The 15781-nt window shown below is 39.1% G+C and overlaps 1 non-coding gene and 1 pseudogene across 1 annotated transcript; both read left to right on the top strand.

Moving 5' to 3' along the window:
- Window positions 1-1651: 1651 nt before the first annotated feature.
- On the top strand, window positions 1652-1760 carry LOC111764368 (U6 spliceosomal RNA). Its single transcript, XR_002796994.1, has one exon. It is a non-coding gene; the product is annotated as a U6 spliceosomal RNA (small nuclear RNA).
- Window positions 1761-9578: 7818 nt separating this feature from the next.
- LOC105746204 (rho-related GTP-binding protein RhoQ pseudogene) lies at window positions 9579-10074 on the top strand (annotated as a pseudogene).
- Window positions 10075-15781: the final 5707 nt, after the last annotated feature.

The following is a 15781-nucleotide window of genomic DNA, read 5'->3' as shown; positions in this document are numbered from 1 at the left end:
CTTGTTTTATGAGGTAAGTCATGTTGTAACCTCTTCTTAAGATGATTTAACATCAGCTTTATTGAGATAAAAATGACATCTCCTACAATTCACCTAGTTAAAGTGTACAATTGAGTGATCCTAATATATTTATAGAGTTGTGCTACCATCACCAAATCAATGTTAGAACATTTTCATCATCCCTACTCACACCTCCCTCTCTCCCCTAAGCCTGGCACTCACTAATCTGCTTTCTGTCTCTATAGATTTGCCTGTTCTAGACACTTTATATAAATGGAATCATGCCATATATGGGCTTTCATGACTGGTTTCAATTTGTATAGTATTTTTGAGGTTCATCCCTGTTTTAGCAGGTGTTTATTGCAGAACAATATTCCATTGCATGGATCTAGCGCATTTTATTTACTTGATTGACATTTGGGGAGCCTTTAACTTTTGACCAATCTGCAAGACTCTTTTTTGCTGTACCTGAGACTAAATACTGTACAATTCTGGTTGGCGACCCTGCCTAAGCTGGCCAATTAGGGCACAGTTTCCTCTGGGTGAGAGCTAAATTACGTTACTATAATATTCAGCCAGAGCCATGTGAGAGAACTTTGATTACTTGAGTAAAAGGTATCTTTGTTTTGGGGCTGCTGTGACAATAAGTTAGCGTAACAACAGGTATTTATTGGCTCATGGTTTCAGAGGCTAAAATACTTGCTTCCTCCCAGGGTCAGTGGCTTTTAGGCCGGCCACCAATCCTTGGGCTTCTTGGGTCTTCCATTACATGGCGATGTACTCTCCTTTCTCTTATGGGTTCCAATGACTTTCAGCTTGAGCTTGTCCCTGTGGCTTTCTCAATTATAAGGCCTCCAGTAATAATATTAAGAATCATCCTGATATAGTTGGCCACACCTTAACTAAAAATAAGGCCTTAACTAAAAATAACATTGTTAAGATCCTATTACAATCATTTCACACCCATGGGAATGGGAGAAAGAATAACATGTTTTTTTCCAGGGTACATAATTTAACCTACCATAGTAAGGGAAGGTGGTCAGGGCCATATCTTCTGTTCAGGCAGTAATGCAGTACAGTTCACTGCATGAACGATGTGATACCTGTGGGTAGAAAGTAACTCCTTCCTTCGGGTTGCCAAAAAGACCCCACTATTAGTCCAAAGCATTTGTGAAACCCAAAACATTTGTGAATTATTGGCCGAGGGCTTAATTCTATCTATTTTTTGTTGTCTATGACAGATTCTCTCCTCTGGTAGAGTAAAGTGACTCAGCCACCATGTTCCAGCTACTAATCTAATATTTTTCTTACCCGGTTCATGATCACATAGTGTCAGAGCTGGCAAAGCATTCAGCCCTCTTGATTTCTCAGGGTGAGTATGTGCCTGAGTGTAACAATAAGCTCATTTGCTGGGACTCTCTCCTCTAAACTGTGTTCTGCAAATGTTGTGATAGCAGTTAAACCAAAGAATAATTTCATGATATGTGTCCATATCAGTAGAACTAATGGAATACACACAGTATGTTCTATGGAGAATTACACAGAAGGAAGGAAGGAATCAAACATTTATTTGGCAGCAGGATAGTAGTGAAAAAATATGGCCTTTGCATTAGATAGATTTTGTCACCTAACTTTGAATTTAACCTCTCTGGTACTTGCTTCAGCAGCACATACACAAAAAAATTGGACAGATACAGAGAAGATTAGCATGGCCCCTGTGCAAAATTAACATGCAAATTCATGACACTTTCCATATTTTTCAAAGATCTAATATCAATCTTGCTCAAAAAAATTGACCAGGATGGATGCTACCAATGAATGCTTCATTCTATGAAGCCAACATCACCCTAATACCAAAACCAGGTAAAGATACTATAAAGAAAGAAAATTACAGACCAATTTTTCTAATGAATATAGATGCAAAAATCCAGAACAAAACACTTGCAAGCCAAATCTAAAAGCACACTAAAAGAATTGTACACCACAATCAAAATCCTGAAAAATTCACAACAAAGCTACTAAAATTAATAGAGGAGTTCAGCAAAGTGGTAGGATACAAGATTAATATGTAAAAATCAGTAGCATTTCTATATACTACTAATGAGAAAAATTCCATTTCTAATAGTGACTAAAAAGAATCAAATATTTAGGAGTAAACTTAACCAAGGACATAAAGAACCTATATTCAGAAAACTATAAAACATTGCTAAAAGATACCAAAGTAGACCTAATTAGAAAGAAGGACATTCCATGTTCATGGACTGGAAGACTAAATATAGTTAAGATGTCAATTCTGCACAAACTGATATACTGATCCAACACAACCCCAATAAAAAATCCCAACAGCCTTTTTAAAAAAAAAAACAAAAAAACAGAAAATCCCATTATTAAATTTATTTGGAAATGTGAGGGCCCCCAAAATGCCAAAAATGTCTTTAAAAAAGAAGAACAAAGTTCACTTTGTTAAAGTCAACTTTAACGTCCTGACTTTAAAGAATATTATATTATTTAGCTACAGTGGTAAAAACAGCTTGGTACTGGCATAAAGATAGACATAGTGACCAATGGAACTGAATTGAGAACTCAGAAATAGGCCCTCACATCTATGGTCAAGTAATTTTGGACAAGGCAGTCAAGCCCACCCTATTGGACCAGAACAGTCTATTGGACAAACAGTGCTGGAAGAACTGGATAGCCATATCCAAAAGAAAGAAAGAGGACCCCTATCTCATACCTTAACCCAAATTAACCCAAAATGAACCAAGGACCTAAACATAAAAGCAAGAACCATAAAACTGCTAGAAGAAAATGTAGGGAAACATCTTAAAGATCTTATGGTAGGAGGTGATTTTTTATGCCTTGTGCCCAATGCACAAACAATGAAAGAAAAAATAGATAAATGGGATCTCCTCAAACTTGAATACTTTTGTGCTTCAGAGAACTTCGTCAATAAAGTGAAAAGGAAGACTACTCAATGGGTAAAACTGTTTGGAAACCACATAGCCAATAAGGGTTTGATATCCATGCTATAATAAGAGATCATACAACTCAATGATAAAAAGACAAGCAATCCAATTAAAAATGTGCAAAAGATGTGGGATCTAAGCTGCCTCTTGATTTAGAGGTGGAGTGGACATAGCCATCCTAGGGTCCTCAGGATGGAGGAATAAAATATGGATTAGAGTGGACTTACTAGTATTCTACTATAGAATTATTGTGACTCTAATAATGAAAGAAATTCTATCCTTGATGTGGAGACAGTGGCCACAGGAGTTACAGGGAGAGGGAAGAAGAGGTGTGATATGGGGGCATTTTTGGGACTTGGAGTTGTCCTGAATGATATTGCAGGGACAGATGCAGGACATTATATATCCTGCCATAACCCACTGAATATACTGGGGGAGAGTGTAAATTACAATGTAAACTATAATCCATGCTGTGTGGCAGTGCTCTAAAATGTATTCATCAAATGCAATGAATGTGCCATACTAATGAAAAAGATTGTTGATGTGTGAGGAGGGTGGGGAGAAATGGGGTATATGGAAACCTCATATTTTTTAATGTAGCATTTTGAGTGATCTATGTATCTTTAAAAAAAAAGACAATAAATTTTTTTTTAAATGGACAAAAGACTTGAATAGACATTTCTCCAAAGAGGAAATACCAATGGCCAAAAAATGGCACATGAACAAAAATGTTCAACATCACTTGTTTTTAGGGAACTAAAGCTCAAAACTACAATGAGATACCATTTCATATCTTATAGAATGGCCATTATAAACAACAACAACAACAGAAAACTACAAGTGCTGGAGAGGATTTGGAGAAAGACAAACACACCTTGACTGCTGATGTGAATATAGAATGGTACAGCCTCTGTGGAAAACAGTTTGGCAGTACATCAAGAAGCTGAACATGGAAACGCAGTATGATCCAGCAGTCCCATCGCTGGGAATGTATTCAGAAGAACTGAAAGCAGGGAAGCAAACTGTTGTTCATAGCAGCATTATTCACGATTGCTAAAATATGGAACCAGCCCAAGTGTCTATCAACTGATGAATGGCTAAACAAAATGTGGTATATACATACATTGGAATACTATTCAGCTAAGAATAAATGAAATCAAGATCCATATATCCCTATATATTCTCTGTAATATTTATGTAATCAAAGTATCTTTTTTAAAACAAAGTGAAAAAGAAAGATCCATATGACAACATGGATGAACCTTGAGGATATTATGTTGAGTGAAGTAAGCCAGAAACAAAATGACAAATATTGTATGGTTTCACTAATATGAACTAAATCCAATGAGTAAACTCATGGAGATAAACTCTAGAGTATATGTTACTAGGAAATAGAATATGGTTTGAGAATGGAAGCTGATGCTTAATGTATGTAGCATTTTTAAAAAAGATTTATTTATTTATTTCTCTCCCCTCCCCCATTGTCTGTTCTCTGTGTCTATTTGCTGTGTGTTCTTCTTTGTCTGCTTCTGTTGTTGTCATTGCCACGGGAATCTGTGTTTCTTTTTGTTGCGTCATCTTGTTGTGTCAGCTCTTCATGTGCGCAGCACCATTCCTGGGCAGGCTGCACTTTCTTTCGCGCTGGGTGGCTCTCCTTACAGGGTGTACTCCTTGCGCATGGGGCTCCCATATACGGGGACACCCCTGCATGGGGCGGCACTCCTTGCGCGCATCAGCACTGCACATGGGCCAGCTCCACACGGGTCAAGGAGGCCTGGGGTTTGAACCGCGGACCTCCCATGTGGTAGACGGATGCCCTAACCACTGGGCCAAGTCCGCTTCCCTGTATGTAGCATTTTTAATAACATTTATTGTAAATGTGTGGAAATGAATAGAGTGGATGGAAACATGTTATAGTAAGTATAACTAACACTGCTGATTTATAAGTGAGATTGTGGCTGAAAGGGGTGGTCTGTGGATGTAAATGTCAATTGAATGGAAACTAGAGAATAATCTAGGGTATGCATAACAGTGATTTCACAGGGGGATGAAGATTGTGGTTAACGGTATAAATATAAGAATGTTCTTTTACGAAGTGTTACGAATATAATGACACACAGGAAAATTACAACTAATGTACTTTATGGATGACAGTCAATAGTAGTAATATTGTTAAAGGCACCATGGCCTCAGCATGGTCTGAAAGCCTGTCATCTGTGTAGATGTATTTTGAAAGTTATAAAAAAAAAATGTTTTCTTTTTTCCTCCCCTCTCATAATAAATGATAAAAGTTCAAGTTTTTATCACTGCCTTTCCTTTGGAACCATGTTTAGAAGAGAGTAGCTTGTTCTCCACTGGTTGCTGAATTTACCTGTATTCTCAACTGTTTTGTATATGCAGCATTTAGACTTACCTATGGCAAAGAAGGCATTTTTTAAAAAGGAAACAAACTCTTGATGTATCATGAAGATATATAAAAGCTATATATGCCTAAAAAACTCTGAATTCAGCTCCTGGTTGCTGTCACAAAGGAGTGAATAGAACCCCCACGCCCACTTTTTAATATAATATAAGTGCCTTAACATGTGTTGCAGATGTCACCACTACAGTAAACTGCTTTACAGATGTTTCCACTGAGTGTCACAATAAAGAGTACCATGAGCTAAAAATAAAAAACAAAAAATCCCAAACCTCTTGTACCTTCTATTTGAAAGGGGAATAATAATATTTCAAAGGATTATTCTAAGGATTAAATATGGCCAAAACACACAAGAGGAGATGTTCAAACTTATAATAATAAAGGAAATGGAGTTCTGGGAAGACGGCATCAAAGTAGGCAGGCAGGGCTCAACTCTCTCAATAAAACGATGGTCAAGGGCCAAAAGCTGTCTTAGGGAATCTGCTTTTGGTGTCAGCACACCAGGAACATGCAGCACAAGCCCCAGCAGGGTGAGGGACAGAGAGATGAAGAACTTGAAACAGCAAACATGAGCTACTAAATGCCCCCAGTGGCCTGGAACAGCCCCCATCCCCATCCTCAAGACATTAAGCCTGGATAAAACCCCTGGCTCACTGCAGCTGATTAAGGGGTGAACAGACATCTTCCTGCCTGTCAGCTGTTACTAGGGCAGAGAAAGGAGACATTGGAAGGCAGAGTGATTTATCTTCAGGGAATTTGGTCAGCAGAGCCCACTTTGAATCTTGACTATGGTTAGGCCAGAAATACTGGAAAGTAGAGGTTGAAAGAAATACCTCAGTGGAAAGGTTCACAGACAAGCACCATCTGCTGGCTGGCCAGGACACTGCAAGGAGAAAAACTGCTTTTACGTCTCTCTTTAGCCCCAATCCCTGGGAGAAAATCTTTGTCCTATTAGTAAATCACTGACCTGATTTTGAAGACTTAAGTTGGGCAATTTTAAAGACTCAGAATAAGTTGAACTAAAAATCAAAGAAGAATTGTGGGGAAATAAAAGCACTGGGCAAGAGAGAGAAATTGACCATCAGAGTAAATTCACCATGTTCATATGTCTAGACATTTGCAAAAAATTATAAGCCATACTAGGAAACAGGAAGAGTTGGCCCAGCCAAAGGGACAAACCAAATATCCTGACAAAATACAGGATCTAGACAACTAATCAATGATAATCACACAAATCTCCTAATCAAGTCAAAGAACTGAAGGAAAACATGACTAAAAAGAGAAAGGATATTAAGAAGACACTGGGTGAGCATAAAGAGCAATTTGAAAGCCTGCAAAAAAAAAAGGTAACAGAATTTACGGGAATAAGAGACATGATAGATGAGATTAAAAATACGTTAGAGGCACATAAGAGCAGATCTGAATCACTTGAAGACAGAATTAGTAATTTTGAGGACAGAACATCTGAAATGGAAAAAGCATGAGAATAGAAAGAGAAAAAATGGAAAAAATGGGGAAGTGGATGTAGCTCAAGTGGTTGAGTGCCTGCTTCCCATGTACAAGGTCCTGGGTTTGATCCCTGGTATCTCCTTAAAAAAAACAAGCAAATAAACAAAAACAACAATCAAGAATGGAAAAAATGAAACAGGGTCTTGGGGAATTGAATGACAACATGAAATGCACATATGCAATATCAGTGTTCCAGAAGAGAATGGAAAATGGACAGAAAGAATATTTGAGGAAATAATGACCTAAAACTTCCCAACCCTTATGAAAGACAAAAATATCAATATCCAGGAATAAAGAATAAATATGAATAGGCCTACCCCAAGACATCTACTATTCAGAATGACAAATATCAGAGATAAAGAGAGGATTCTGAAAGCAGCAAGAGAAAAGCAAAGCATGACATACAAGAGAAACTCAATAAGATTAAGTGACAACCTAATTTGAAACCATGAAGACAAAAAGAACATGGTATGATGTATTAAAGTACTGAAAGAGAAAAACTGCCAGCCAAGAATTCTGTATCCAGCAAAATTTCCTTCAAAAATGAGGGTGAGGGGAGCAGATGTGGCTCAAGCAGTTGGTTGCCTGCTTCCCACATAGGAAGCCCCAGGTTTGGTCCTGATACTGCCTAAAGAAGACAAGCAGATGCAATGAGCTGATGCAACGAGTTGACACAATGAGCAGACAAGCCAACACAACAATCAGGGAGCAGAAGTGGCTCAAGCAGTTGGGCACCCACCTCACACATGGGAGGTCCTGGGTTCAGTTCCAGGTGCCTCCTAAAGAAGATGAGCCAACACAACAAGCAGACAACAAGTGATCACAATGAGCAGACACAGTGAGTAGACAACGAGCAGATGAGGGAGCCATCCAGGGAGCAGGGGCAGAAATGAGGGTGAGTTTAAAGTCTTCACAGACAAACAAACACTGAGAGAGTATGTTACCAAAAGACAAATATTACAAGAGATACTAAAGGGAGTGGTACAGCCTAAAAGGAAAAAAATGTGAGTGAGAGACATGGAGAAGAGTGTAGAAATGAAGATTATTCGGAAGGGTAGTTTAATGGATAAAAATACAGACAATAGCAAGATATGACAAAGAAAATGGATGAAGTTAGTAAAGCCTTTACAGTAATAACATTGAATGTTAATGACTTGAACTCCAATTAAAAGACATAGACTGATAGAATGGATGAAAAATATGAGCCATCTATATGCTGTCTACAAGAGACTCACCTCAGATATAAGGATAAAACCATGTTAAAAGTGAAAGGTTGGAAAAATCTATTCCATGCAAATAGTCACTAAAAAAGGAGCTGGAGTAGCAATACTAATATTGGACAAAATAGATTTTAAATACAAAACTGCTATAAGGGATGAAGAAGGTCATTATATATTAACAAAAGTGGCAATTCACCAAGTAGAAATAACTATGATGAATATTTATAGACCTAACCAGGGTGCCCCAAGATACATGAGGTACACACTGGCAAAACTGAAGGGAGAAATAGATGTCTCAACAACAATAGTTGGAGACTTCACTACACCACTCTCAGTATTGGATAGAACATCTGGACAGAGGAACAATAAAGAAACAGAAGACTTGAATAATATAATTGAACTAGACATAACAAACATTTATAGAACGTTGCACCCCAAAACAGCAGGATATAAATTCTTTTCAAGCACTCATGGATCCTTCTCCAGGATAGACCATATGATGGGTCACAAGACAGTTCTCAATAAATTTAAAAAGACTGATATTAGAAGAAGCTGTGGCTCAATCAGTTGGGCTCCTGTCTGCCACATGGGAGCCTCTGGGTTTGCGTCTGGAGACCTCCTTGTGAGGGCAGGCTCACCTGCATGCTGCAGAGTGCCATCAGACGGCAAGCACCGCGGAGAGCCGACTCAGCAAGGTGACCCAACAAAAAGGGAGACAAGTGGAAGAAAACAGAAGAATGCACAGCAAATGGACAGAGAACAGACAACAAGCAAGCGCAAAGGGGGGGGGGGGGGGAGGCAGAGATTTAAAAAGAGACTGATATTATACAAAACACTTTCTCTGATCATAATGGACTGTAGCTGGAAATCAATAATGGATGGCAAAAGGGAAAATGCATAAACACAGAGAGATTAAACAGACTCTAAAATAATCAGTGGCTCTAAGAAGAAATTGCAGGAGAATTGAGTAAATATCTTGAGATGAATGAAAATGAGAACACAACATATGAAAAGTTATGGGACACTGCAGAGCCAGTGCTGAGAGGGAAATTTATAGCCCTCAATGTTTATATTTAAAAAGAAGAAAGAACTTATGACTCAGGGGATCCTCCTGGGAAGGCTGGGTCAGGAGAGGGCGTGGGCGCCCAGTGGAGGGGGCAGGGGGCCAGCGCTGGGACCCAGGCGGCTACAGAGGTGGCGGCAGCGCCCAGGGCTCTGCGTCTCCTCCCCTCGGCAGGGGAGAAGCTGAACATGGCCGGTGTGTGTGTGTGTGTCCGCGCTGCATGGAGGGCAGTGTGTGTGTGTGTGTGTGTGTGTGTGTGTGTCCGCGCTGCATGGAGGGCGGACCCCCCAGGCTGGCTGGGCTGAGCCCGGGGCAGGGCATTCCCCGAGGCCGGCCTCGGCGTGGTTCACCCGCCCGGTGCGCGGCGCGCTGATGCTCCAGTGAGTGGTGGTCGGTGACGGGCGGTGGGCAACACGTGCCTACTCTTGAGCTATGCCAACGACGCCTTCCCGGGGAGCTCTTACCCACTGTCCTCGAGCACTGCGCAGGTGGCGTCACCGTGGGGTCAAGCCGTACCTCCTGGACTCTGTGTCAGGGCCGGGCAGGAAGCCTATGACCACCTGAGGCAGTCTTCCTTACATGCTTCTCTGTGGTAAATCCAGCCTCCTTTCAAAACGTGGAGGAGGAGCGGGTGCCAGAACTTAAGGAATGTGCACCAAATGTACCCTTTTTATTAATATGAACTCAGACTGGTCTCCGAGATGACCCCAAAACTTTAGCAAGACTGAATACGTGAAAGAAAAACCTGTATGTGTGGAACAAGGACAGAAGCTAGCAGAAGAGATAGGAGCTTGCTGCTATGTGGAATGTTCAGCTTTAACCCAGAAGGGATTGAAGACGGTTGTTGATGAGGCTTTTATAGCCGTTTTAATGCCAAAGAAACACACAGTAAAATAATAACAATAATAATAAAAATATAAGTTTTTAAAAAGGTAGAATAGGATCAAGATGTATAAATTGTTTGATTACGTGAGAAACACCTTCAGCGGCCAAGGAAACTATTTCTCTCTGAGAGCACATGAATGCTGCAGTTACTCACAGACCTCTTCTAGATAATGAATCAGTTTTAAACTTGGAGGGAGGAAAAAAAAACAAACCGAAAAACTGCCCTCAGAATTCTATATCGTTAAGAATGTTTCTTAAAGGTCCAAGGAGCAGCAACCAGCATCTCAAGCTACAGTCTATTACAAATACTTTATTTTTCAAGAAGATGCAATCTCTCAGGGTTTCATAGTTTTAAAAGCTCCAATCACATCATGTTTCCATATATATATATATATATATGAAAAAACAACAGTGCTGTAAATGGAACTGCTTTGGCTTTGACCATACACATTTCTGCACAGTCTCTGTGGAATCTGCACAAAGAAATATATTCTCCCTTTGCTGCAGCTAATTGTTCTTGTATGTAAGTCGCTTACTATTCCAGTATATCTAGAGTGGTGAGATAGCAAGGCCAACCACATAGCCAAAGTTTGCTTCAAGTGCACAAGGGATAGGCCACATCTGAGGAGAGAATGTATGAGATCAAAAAAAGCAAATGGGGAAGTGGATGTGGCTCAACTGAGAGAACATCTGCCTACCATATGGGAGGTTCAGTGTTCAAACCCAGGGCCTCCTGGCCTGTGTGGTGAGCTGGCCCATGTGAGGCATTGCCGCACGCAAGGAGTCCTATGCCACACAGGGGTGACCCCATGCAAGGGAGCCCCATGCACTAGAGTGCACCCCGCACTGAGCCACTTGGCGAGAGAAAAGCAGCGCAGCCTGCCCAGGAGTGGTGCCACACACACGGAGAGCTAATGCAACAAGATGACACAACCAAAAAGAGACACAGATTCTCGGTGCCACCAAGAATACAAGTGGACACAGAAGAACACACGACAATGGTGGGGGCGGGGGGAAAGGGAGAGAAATAAATACAATAAAATCTTTTTTAAAAAAAGAGCAAATGTTTTATTATTACATGAGCACAAGTGTAATCTAAGCATTTCTATATTGAAGCTTAATGTGCTTTCTTAAAGGATGCCAAGGTCATAACTGCATTTACCACGAACATTAAAAATGTGCGTGTTTTAGTTAATATGCAGAAAACTGTAACAATGCTTCTGGCAATGGTAGATTTAGTTTGCCACTCCCCAAATTGCAAGAAAGGCATGCTGTATTACAAATACAATTTGTAATTGTATTACAAATACAATTTGGGGTCAGACTTTGCTATAACCGTGGGATCAATTTAGCTCTCTGAACTCGTTGGTAATTTTTTTAAGTTCCCACATTGACTGTGCACATCAAGTGAAATGAGAAATGTGGATGCTGATCAAACTACTAAACACTTTCTTTAAATTGTGTTAAAGAGAAAAGACCTAGAACTCTTATCATGTTAAACAGAACTTAAGCAGAGCTGCTGCTTCCATAGTAAAACTGTTGTCACTTTTCCGATACAGATATTGGAACCATAACAACTTACAGACTTATAACTTATATACATACCTAGAATGTAAGTTAAGCTAAATGCTGGCTCCCAAATACCCATTTTCTTCAGCTATATAACAATTCACAATATTACATCACACCAGAAGTAAATAATGTCGATTTGTGTCATCCATGAGCCATGCATGTTGGTACCTAGGTGAAAGGCTCTGTTAAAAAAAAATTAGAGACAATATGTTCTTGTTCATCTGTGAAGCTTATTTGGTATAAAGGGGCCATTTCTAATTTTTCTCTGGAGGTACAGCCATGCCACAATGTCAGAGGCAAACCTTACTTACTAGTTCTATTACCTAATTAAGCTTCCTTGTGTGGTTTGCTGTGGCTCTTCCTTATTCTGAATACCATGCAACAGACAGCAGTGTTGTGAGACAAAACTTCAGTTTGAACAAATTAATGCAGTTTTGTAGAGAAGCATGATCTAATCCATAAATTTTTCCAGACTTTCCCACATTTAAACTTGCTACTACCTAAATTATGATTTCTTTATGTCTTTGGTGGGCTTTTGTTAATTTCCATGACTTCAGCCACTAGTTATATCTACTACACAGATTGGATAATAAAACACTAAACTTTCATACTTGAAAATGACAGCCTTCAATGTTCATACCTGTTACAACTCTAGGATGTACTTTCTTCTTGTACGTGAGCTTTGTATGGATTTCTAAAAATATGGGCACCACCTTCCTCATTGAAGAATGGAGAACCTACTGGATCACTAGTCAAAAGCTTTCTCTGTGAACTGGACATTGGATGTCTTCCTTCTTCCAAGAAGTGGTGATCCATTAAGTATCATGGCCTTATGTATGCTCCAATGGAGTCTTATGTAATTTTCTTATTTAATTATAGTCTGCTGTGTTTAGATAGAATTGAAAGCAATTGTATAAATCAATGAGTATATCAGTTAAGTTGGCCAACACATGATAGCAAGGAAATACATAAGACAGTTAAGTATTATATATATTTCTTACTTAACTTAGGGGATTCGATGGAAGCTTTCCCCTTCCTCTCCCCAAGTCACATCTCTGAAACTTGGTTTACTAGCCAATGAAAGTTAAAATCTAGATTTTGTCCTGTCCAAAGAGAACTGGACTAGGACTCTGGAAACAAATGAACAAGAAGGAGAAGGAGGGGAGGGGAGGGGAGGGGAAGGGGAAGAAGATGAAAAAGAAAGAGCTAAAATTGAAGATCTAACTGCACACCAGAAGGAATGAGAAAAAGAACAGCAAACTAATCCCAAACCAAGCTGAAGGAAAGAAATAGTAAAGATCAGAGCAGAAATAAATGAAATCAAGAACAACAACAACAACAAAATAGAATCAACAAAACCAAAAAAGTTTGTTCTTTTGAGAAGATCAACAGTCAACAAACCCTTAGCTGAACTAACAAAGGAAAAAAGCAAGAAGATGCAAATTAATAAAATCAGAAATGAGAGGGGGTCATAACCACTGACCCCACAGAAATAAGAGAGATCATTAGAGGATCTATGAACATCTGGATGCCAAAAAACTAGGCAATGTAGACAATATGGACAAATTAGTTCAAACACAGGAACAATCTGCACTGACCCTAGAAGAAATAGCAGACCTCAACAAACCAGTCACAAGTGAAGAGATTGAAAGAGTTATCAAAACCTCCCAAAGATGAAAAGCACAGGACCAGATGGCTTCACAAGTGAATTTTACCAATCATTCAAAAATGATCTAATACCAGTCTTGCTCAAGCTCTTCCAAACAACTGAACAGGAAAGAACACTACTAAACTTATAAAAATGAAGCCAACATCACCCTAACTCCAAATCCAGATAAAGATCCTACAAAGAAAGATAATTACAGGCCAATACTGCTAATGAATATAGTAAAAAAAAATCCTTAACAAATTACTTTCAAACCTAGTGCAAAAGCACATTAAAAGAATTACACACCATGATTAGGTATGCAAGGGTGGTTTCAGCACAAGAAAATCAATCAGTGTAATAAACCACATTAATAAATTGAAGAAGAAAAAAATCACATTATCTTCTTGATTGATGAAGAAAAGGCTTTTGACCAAATACAGCATCCTTTCTTGATAAAAGTACTCCAAAATGGGGAGCAGATGTAGCTCAAGTAATTAAGTGTCTGCTTCCCATGTGCAAGGTCCTGGGTTCAATACCTGGTACCAACTAAAAGCAAACAAACAAATGAGGAAAACAACAACTGCATTGTCTCATTGGGGAACAAATGTAGCTCAGTGATTGAGAGCCTGCTTCCCCTGTATGAGGTCCTGGGTTCAATCCCTGGTAGCACATTTAAAAAAAAAAATGCACTCCAAAAGATAGACATAGAAAGGAGCTTTCTTAACATGTTAAAATGCATATATGGAAAATCTACAGCTAGCATTGTACTCAATGGTGAAAGACTGAAAGCTTTCCCACTGAGATCAGGAATAAGACAAGGATGCCCACTGTTACTACTGTTATTCAATATTGTGCTAGAAGTTCTAGCTAGAACATTTAGGCCAGATAAAGAAATAAAAGGTACCCAAATAGGAAAGGAAGAAGTAAAACTTTCACTATTCATTGATGATATGATACTATATCTAGAAAATCTTTTAAAAATCCACAACAAATCTACTAGAACTAATAGACTCAAGTTCAGCAATACAAGATTAATATGTAAAAATCAGTAGGGTTTCTCTACACTACTGATGAACAATCTGAGTTGGAAATCAGAAAAAAATGCAATTTACAATAGCAATTAAGAGAATGAAATGTTTAGGAATAAACTCAACCAAGGATATAAAGAACCTGTATTCAGAAAACCACAAAACATTGCTAAAAGAAACTGAAGACTTAAATAAATGAAAGGACATTCCCATGTTCATGGACTGGAAGGCTTAGTATCATTAAGATGTCAATTCTACCCAAACTGATTTACAGATTCAATGCAATTGCAATAAAAATAGTGACAGACTTTTTTTTTTTTACAGAAATGGAAAAGCCAATTATCAAATTTATTTGGAAGAGTAAGGGTCCCCAAGTACTAAAAAAAGAAGGATGAAATTGAAAGACTCTCACTTCCTGACCTTAAAACATAATACTTAGCTACAGTGGTAAAAACAGCATGGAACTGGCATAAAGACACACAGATTGACCAATGGAACCGAATAAAGAACTCAGAAATAGATCCTCATATCTATGGTCAAGAAATTTTTTGAAAAGGCTGTTAAGCCCTCCCAGCTGGGCCAGAACAGTCTATTCAACAAATGGTGCTGGGAGAACTGGTTAGTCATATCCAAAAGAAAGAATGAGAACCCCTATCTCACACCTAATACAAAAATTAACTCAAAATGGATCAAGGACCTAAAATGTAAAAATGACAACCATAAAACTCCTAGGAGAAAATTTATGAAAATATCTTCAAGATCTTGTGGTAGGCAGTAGTCTCCTAAACCTTGTACCCAAAGCATGAGCAACAAAAGAAAAAAATAGATAAATGGGCCCACCTCAAAATTTAACACTTTTGCACCTCAAAGGACTTTGTCAAAAGGGTGAAAAGGCAATGCATTAAATAGGAGAAAATATTTGGAAATCACATATCTGATAAGGATTTAATATCCATGATATATAAAGAGATACTACAATTCAACAATAGAAAGACAAACTACCTAATTAAATAGGCAAAAGACTTGAATAGACATTTGTCCAAAGAAGAAATACAAATGACAAAAAAACACATGAAAAAATGTTCAGTATCACTAGCGACTAGGGAAATGTAAATCAAAGTTACAATGAGGAAGTGGATTTGGCTCAATGAATAGAGCATCTGCCTACCACATAGGAGGTCCAAGGTTCAAACCCAGGGCCTGCTGACCCGTGTGGTGATGCTGACCCATGCGCAGTGCTGATGTGCGCAAGGAGTGCCATGCCATACAGGGGTGTCCCTGGTATAGGGGAGCCCCACATGCAAGGAATGCGCCCCGCTAGGAGAGCCACCCCTTGCAACAAAAGTGCAGCCTGCACTTTTGGGGCTACACACACAGAGAGCTGATGCAGCAAGATGACGCAACAAAAAGAAACACAGATTCTCTGTGCCACTGACGAGAATACAAGTGGACACAGGAGAACACACAGTGA

Source organism: Dasypus novemcinctus, chromosome 8 (assembly GCF_030445035.2).
Source record: "Dasypus novemcinctus isolate mDasNov1 chromosome 8, mDasNov1.1.hap2, whole genome shotgun sequence".
Lineage (NCBI taxonomy): Eukaryota > Metazoa > Chordata > Mammalia > Cingulata > Dasypodidae > Dasypus > Dasypus novemcinctus.
Note: the sequence above shows the minus strand (reverse complement) of the source record. Positions and strands in the feature narration are given on the sequence as shown.